Here is a 7543-nt window from a genome sequence, read left to right as displayed (position 1 = left end):
TTGGCTCGAGGCGACAGTCAGTCGCCGAACGTAGCCGCGGTCACAGGATGAACGCTTTGTCTAACAAAGGCATGGAATAATTCTATAGCTCTCCTTAAGAAGGAAATAGTTGTAACACTCGACAGTAAACATTCCAACGGTCCCTGTCCCGTAGCTCGCCACACGCAGACCCTGTTCTTCGAGTAAGATGATCGAGTAAGATCGATCGTATATATATATATGTAACTATGCACTAAATTTGAAACGTATGCGATGTATTGAAAGTTTTAAAAGTTTCTTTCAAGTTTCAGATATTTAATCTAAATTAGAGATATATTAGTAAAACATGAAATGAAATATATATATGTCGGAGATGAAGGAACACCGGAGCCTTTGGAATTTTGGATAATCCCGCAACATTGTAACCTAGAGTCTACTATAGCTGTAATTGAACAATTGTAGTTATTCAACCCGATTGTAATTATTCGAGAATTATGATAATGAGCTTGGGCTCGAGGCGACAGTCAGTCGCCGAACGTAGCCGCGGTCACGGGATGAACGCTTTGCCTAACAAAGGTATGAAGTAATTCTATAGCTCTCCTTAAAAGAAATATTTGTGGCGACACGCGACAGTAAACATTCCAACGGTTTCTGTCCCGTGGCTCGCCACGTGCAGACCCTATTCTTCGAGTAAGATGATTGCCAGATGTCGATGCGTCTCCGCAGTACATGTTCGGCTAGCCCGAGGGCCCGTTATAAATCTTAAGGTTTAGTTAACTAAAGTCCTTCAAACAGACAAACGGTCTTTGTCCCAACTACGGGAAGATAGGGGAGACATATTTTTCAACGAGCGGCGTCTCCCACTAGCAACTTTCCCTCGAGGGCGGCTAGCATCCTTTTCTAACCACCGATATGAAGATTAACCAATTAGCAGCAACACTTTCTGAACGAAGGCTTTTCTCGACGAATCCGATGATCTCGTATCCTTAGACACACCCCGTTATAATTTTCCTGTGTGGCATCATCGGGACGGGAAAGGCATTCTCGCTCGCGATCTCATCGATCCAAGAGTAACGCCTTCGCGATCAGTGATTATTCTCAGACTTAGACTTTGTGAGTACGTTCTGTTGTCATCCCGTTGACCGCGGATTCGTTATTGAGCCCGAGAGCATCGTCACTAGTGTCGCGAGTGCCGAACCGCCGTGATCATTTGTTAAGACTGTAATAATTCTATCATTGTAATAAACTACGCCTGTGTGTACCGTATCAATGGCTAATCCTCGAGAAGATTCATTTGACGCCCACAACCCCATTTCCAGTGATGATCCGACATATATTTACATTATAATTTTTAAACATATTCGTATTTTTAAACATCATTAAGTAAATTTCTAAACAATTAAGAATATACTGCTTCTTATTAAATAGGTACGAAATGTTTTTATTAGCGAGAAGCTATTAAAAGTGATGGTTGACAAATTGTATCGATATACCACAAGTTGACGAAGTATACCAGTAATAATTTAACAAAGCAAATTCTTCACTGCGATCTTCGAGAGAAATTCCTTGGAATTGGAATTGTTGTAACGAACGCAGCTGCATTTATAACATGCGACATAAGTAAACTCTTTTATATACTAAGCTATTTGATTAATGCTAAGTATGTAAGAAATCTAAAAAGCTTTTAAAATCGTATATTTATCATTGTACTATTGATTTTCCTACCATTTCGAAATGTACAACTTTGAGAGTAATTACTATATCTTCGTTCTTAAATAATGGAGCAGCTAGCGAAAAAAATGAAGGAAAGGCGGAGAAACGATGCAGAATATTCATAACGTGCACGTGATTCATCTGCATGTTTCAGTTTTGTTGTATATTTCACAATCGAACATTTTCTTTTCTCTTCTATCGTACTCTTGTATCTTGTGACGTGACTGTTTCTCGTGGGAGATAAGAGCAAGACGAAATGCGGTTTCTAGCATTTCGCAAACAAAAAAGGACGAAACTGTTCGCTTTTCTTCTGTTTTCTTGTTTTTAAATAGAGATGAAAGATAAAAAGACATATCTACAGAATTTATTCTATTTCCATTACACTATTTTCATCTAAATCAATTGGCTTGCTGAATAAATTCTTCTTGTTTACAGGCATAGCTAATAGAGATTTGGATAGTCTAATATGGCTTATTTTCATTCTTTTTCTTAGCTCTAATACTTTCTTTAAATCTTTCTCGCCAAACCTTATAAATTTAAAATTATTCGCACACTGTAATTCATTATTCCAATTCAATAACATTTCACACTGAGTTGCATTTAAAATATCAGAAATTTCTGAAAAATAAAGGAGGGTTTGTACATCAGGATATATTGAAAATAAATTTGGCTGTAATTCTTTACCTATTCCACGTGTATGATATTCTCCTAGTTCTTTCTACTCTAATTATATGTTCCCTCCTAGCATGCTGTCTACTCCTGTTGCTACCTATAGACCTTTTAATAGTAATTTCTTCCATTTCTTCATCATTTCTTGCTACATACCTTTGGATCAAATATAGAACTATAACTAATCACATCTTTAATGTACAATCTCTGTATCATCATGTGTATACATTTTTGTTTTACCTCCGTTTCTAACAAACTTGCAGTTATCTCTGGAGTATAGGGTCACACGCCTGGAATCATATTGTTTCTGATCCACGATATTTTCTCTCCTATTGAATTCTGTTTTATCAAGCAGGACATTTCTGCCTTCTGTCTATTTGATATTCTGAAACAAAACACATTGTCCATTTCCTTCTTTATTACACAAAAGTATTATATAATCATATAAAATAAATGAAATGTACATAACAAAATCACATAATTTAATAGTAATTGTATTTACTTTTTGGCTTTTTTCGTAATAGCGATAGACTTTCTGCTATTTGGGTGTATCATTTTCTTTGGCTTCAGGAATTCTTTTCTCATTGCAGTGGCCTATAAAAGACAACAAAATAAATTAGTTAAAATATTACCATGGCTATGAATTATTTCGATTATCCTAATCATCAAAACTCCAACTCAGGCTATCCGTTTACTCAATGTATAATCATGCACAGGCGAATCGTCGACAGTATCACACGAATTAGTGCATTAGAAGCACTAATAGAGTAGACAAAACATCCTACATGCCACAGCTATCGAAACAATAACCAGATAGCAACGGATAGGCGCCTCTGATATACACCCGACGATAACCGCTTCAGAGGGACTAAAACCTCAGTACAAGAAGTCTCCCAAATCAGCGTTCTATACCTCTTTGTTATAACACCCTGAACCGTCACTCTGTTGGATTCATACAATAAATTTTACCACTATATCTAAAGTTTAATTCTTTAACTTATTTGTGAAACGTTCGAACTGCGACTCGAGGAGATCACCGGTGATTTGTCAATTTCGTGATTTGTTGTGTCTCGTATATGATAACAGCAACGACGGCGACGCCTATCGATAGTAAAAGTAATATCGAAGTATACCTTCCTACCATGACATTTCCGGGCTAACAAACTTCAAAATTGGTTTCTTTTGTTTCAAGATATTTTTAGCTATTTTTTTTTAATCTTATAATGATAACCTATTTTAAAATGTGCAATGTTTGATAAATGTACATTAGTAAAATTTCATACGAAGAAAGTTTTTGGGAATCCGTATTATATTCAGCGAGCAGAAAACGAAGACTTGACGGAAGTTGACAACAATGGAGATAAAAGTCTTTATCGTAATATTGTTTTTATTGATTTTAACGTCAGATGGAACGGGTTTCGACAGAAAACGATCCACCAAATTTCAAAGAGGTAACGAGCAAACTTCAAGTAAAAACGAGCAGAAGTCAACACCCGATTATTATTATTACTGCGACTCAACAGAGTTTGGAGTAGTATTATACAAAAGATTCCGTATTTGCGTTCTTGTTCGCCGTGCGACATGATAGAAATTGATTTCTCTTCCGCTTGTATCAGATGCGGGATGTTGGTTGATCCTTTTTCACCGGTCTCGATTATCCTATTTCTCTTTATTCGCCTATTTTTTAAACACAAATATAGATTTTTTACGATTATTTATATTGTTCATGACATCATTTGACGAATTCTTCGAGAACTTCGCAAGGGAACCAAGACATAAATGATATTTAAAATGTTTATAGCAGTTCTGAAGTAAAGAGAAGCGATATTAGTTTGAAATGATGGATCATTTCAATGACTTTATTATTTATTGCCTTAATAGCTATCTACATATTATTTTAGTTGCGTTTTTCTTTTGGATCGGAAATGACTATCCTGTGTTTCGTCAATAATTTGTCTTGCTTCTCTTGGTGCATTTCTAAATGTAGTATTGACATAAATGAATTTTTTACTGCAAGAGTTAACATCACTTTTTTTCGACTTCTCTTTTAGGTTACAAGAGTACAAAGCTATATATAGGCCAAAACATGTATGTATCTTTCGATAAAAGATAAATTTTTATTCAAAACCTACGAGACTGCACGCAGATATTTCAAATTGCAGCGAATATTATCACGAATACTTCGCGTTAAACATGTTATATCTTTTAACATTTTCAGAGACGCGTAAACATCTGCAAGCTATTTATCACTTTATTCGATTGCATATTGTAGCGGCATATGAGTCATAGGACGATGCGAATCGAGAGTAACTCATGTTGTTGTTTTGCCTCGGGGCATTGATACCGTCTCGAGGTACGAAACTTGATAATAAACAAACTCCGGACAGAACAATATCGCCGCTACGCGCAACCGTCAACCGAAGTCGAATTTAAATTCGTTAGAGGGAGATCGTTAGAAGAGTACTGCCGATAGTTTTAAATACATTTGACTACACCAAATATCAACTCGTCTCATCACTATATACACCAACGCGTTTAACCAACCTCCACATAATCGAGAAATGATTTCAAATTTGACCCACGTTTCTATCGACTTCGCTTTCTTCTTTATTTTGGAAGAAATGCACATTCACTATTTATCAGCTAAGCGAACTCGAAATGAATGAAAATTCCCAATCACCACGTAGACCAAAGCCTATCAGCCTTTTCCGAACCTGTAGGTTACAACGAGATTCTTAATTAATTAATTCGTTTCTTACAGGCTACAGAGTCTGAGAATAAAGAATTTTTTGACCGTTTTGTTACGACCTATGTTAAAACCACATCATAGGAATAAGATAATAATACAGATCGTAATCATTATATATCGGTACATACTATCAATTTGATTGTGCAATTAAATAACATAATATCAAAAGTAATCAAATGTTGGGATACTTTTGCGCGATAGTGTATATGTGTAAAATAATATGATTCTATAAATTCATTCACAATAAATCAAAAACAATGTTGTGTTGCTTATTCTAGTAAACAATCCAACCATTTAACTGTAAGATATTTGGAAAGTTCATGTAACAAGCATACAATATGCCACCCGGAAGGTACCAACTACGTTCCTCTATGAAATTAGTACAAATGTTTCAAGACTTATATATTATTAACATTTCACGCAACGTTTTTATAAGATACGTTAATCCGTAGAAATGACCCGTCGCAGTAAATTTATACATAGATCAGAGTTAGAAAATACAAAAGAACGATATTTTCTCTGAGTATACGAAGTTAAAATGGTGTTGGACGCAAATTAATTGGTTGGAAAGAGGCGCCTTGAAGCGTACTAAAAGAGGTAGCTTACCTCGTTGAAATACCATGGAACGAAACCCTGTTGGGCAATGGGCATTCTGCTGTAGCCTGGAATTCCTTTTGCTCCCGTATTCTTCTTCTGTTTTCCGTGGTTTTTGTTACAACACTCGCGACGTTTTCATTCAAACGAACACACAACGCATAAACGGAGAAAAACAAACGTTGAAGGTTGCGTCGCGTCACGCGAATCACTGACGCTACACTTATACGTTGGAAACAGGAACGAAACCGACGCAGGTGCAACACGGGGCCCGTGAAATGTAAACTATCGAACTACGTATAATAGCACACGAAAGTATTTCTATTGTTTGTGTATATATATGTGTGTGTGTGTGTATATTTGTGTGTGTGTGTGTGTGCGCGCGCGTGTGTATTCATATATATATTATAAATTGGTTATATATATATATATATATATATATATATATATATGTATAAGATTTATAAAATGAATGCTCGGTAAAATGTCTGTGATAAATAATACCAATTAAAATGGAAAAATTTTTAATTGCATTGCTTCGACTATACATATACATATACTTAATGTGACTTACTTTGTATGAGAAAAATTCTGTTTGTCAATTCGATATCGAGAGCTGATAATGCTAACATACGATGAAACGATAACAGAAGAATCCGAATATTCAGAACTTTTCACAATATATGTTAAATAATATTATGAAATAAATTAAATAGTTACCCCGCATTGCTTCCAGCGTACGTGTTCACGATTCTCGGCGAAACCGAATATGGCAGCAGGAAATCAACCAATCACAACTTCGGAAGAAAGTAAAGCGCGGGAAGAAATCGCGGCATCCAGCTTCCTGCGAATCTATTCTCGATCTCGATGTAAGCAGTAATCTTTCGATAATCGTTTTGCAAAATGGCGTGTCTTAAACGAAGTGTATAGTAAAATTCGTATTTGAGAGACGCATAAATAAACGATATCAGGCTATTTCCCGCGAGAAATTCACGTTCGGTTGCAACATAACATGTCACGTATGTATTTTCGTCGAAAACTGATTTCGAGGGACGTGTATATGTACGTATCAAGTTACTTGGCGAAAGTTCAACGACAGACTGTGACTTTAAAACAGTATGTATGCCTATGTTTGTTGTCCGAGAATTGGAAGAATCTGTCATGTTTTGTTTACGTCGGCTGTAATGGAGTGGTGTTTTTGTCTTGTGGTAACTGAATGTCTCAAACAACAAACTCGAGATTTCAATCGATCTTCGAAAAGAAGTCATACCCATTGGCCTTGGGTGAGTTGTGATTTCATTAACTTTTTAATTCATAATTGATAACATAAGGTTATTGTAAGACCGATGAAAATATGGATAGCAACCAATTGCAATTGAATATCTGGCCTGTCTTGCACTATTGAAATTTTGCAAGTCACTAAAGTTACCAGCATTAATATGTTCCCCTGCACAAGTTTGACGATAAAACAAATGAAATTTTACTAATTGCAAGTTATTTGATTATTCTATTTAACGAAAAATTATAAAATCATAAAATAGAATTCTATATAACCTGTAAATCGTAACTTGTCAATCTACTAGTACATATATTATAAATTGGTAAGCTTTTGTGTGTGGGGGAGGGGGTGCTAGATGTAACACTGATACGACATTTTGAAAAAATATTTAATTATAATCATGAAAGGCGTTATTGAAATATTGAGTTTTTATTAATGTTCCTTGCAACTTCGAGTTTGCGTACTATATTTAAAATGTACATAAGATATAAAATATATTGACAAGTAACAGTCACAAAATTGTTTCAAATGAGGATAATCATCCTAATATCAACTTATCA

The 7543-nt window shown here is 35.3% G+C and overlaps 1 pseudogene; it reads right to left on the bottom strand.

Moving 5' to 3' along the window:
* Positions 1 to 2041: 2041 nt before the first annotated feature.
* LOC117240861 lies at positions 2042 to 3505 on the bottom strand (annotated as a pseudogene).
* Between the last annotated feature and the right edge of the window lie 4038 nt (positions 3506 to 7543).

Source organism: Bombus vosnesenskii, unplaced genomic scaffold (assembly GCF_011952255.1).
Source record: "Bombus vosnesenskii isolate JDL3184/JDL3185 unplaced genomic scaffold, Bvos_JDL3184-5_v1.1 scf7180000015018, whole genome shotgun sequence".
NCBI lineage: Eukaryota > Metazoa > Arthropoda > Insecta > Hymenoptera > Apidae > Bombus > Bombus vosnesenskii.
Note: the sequence above shows the minus strand (reverse complement) of the source record. Positions and strands in the feature narration are given on the sequence as shown.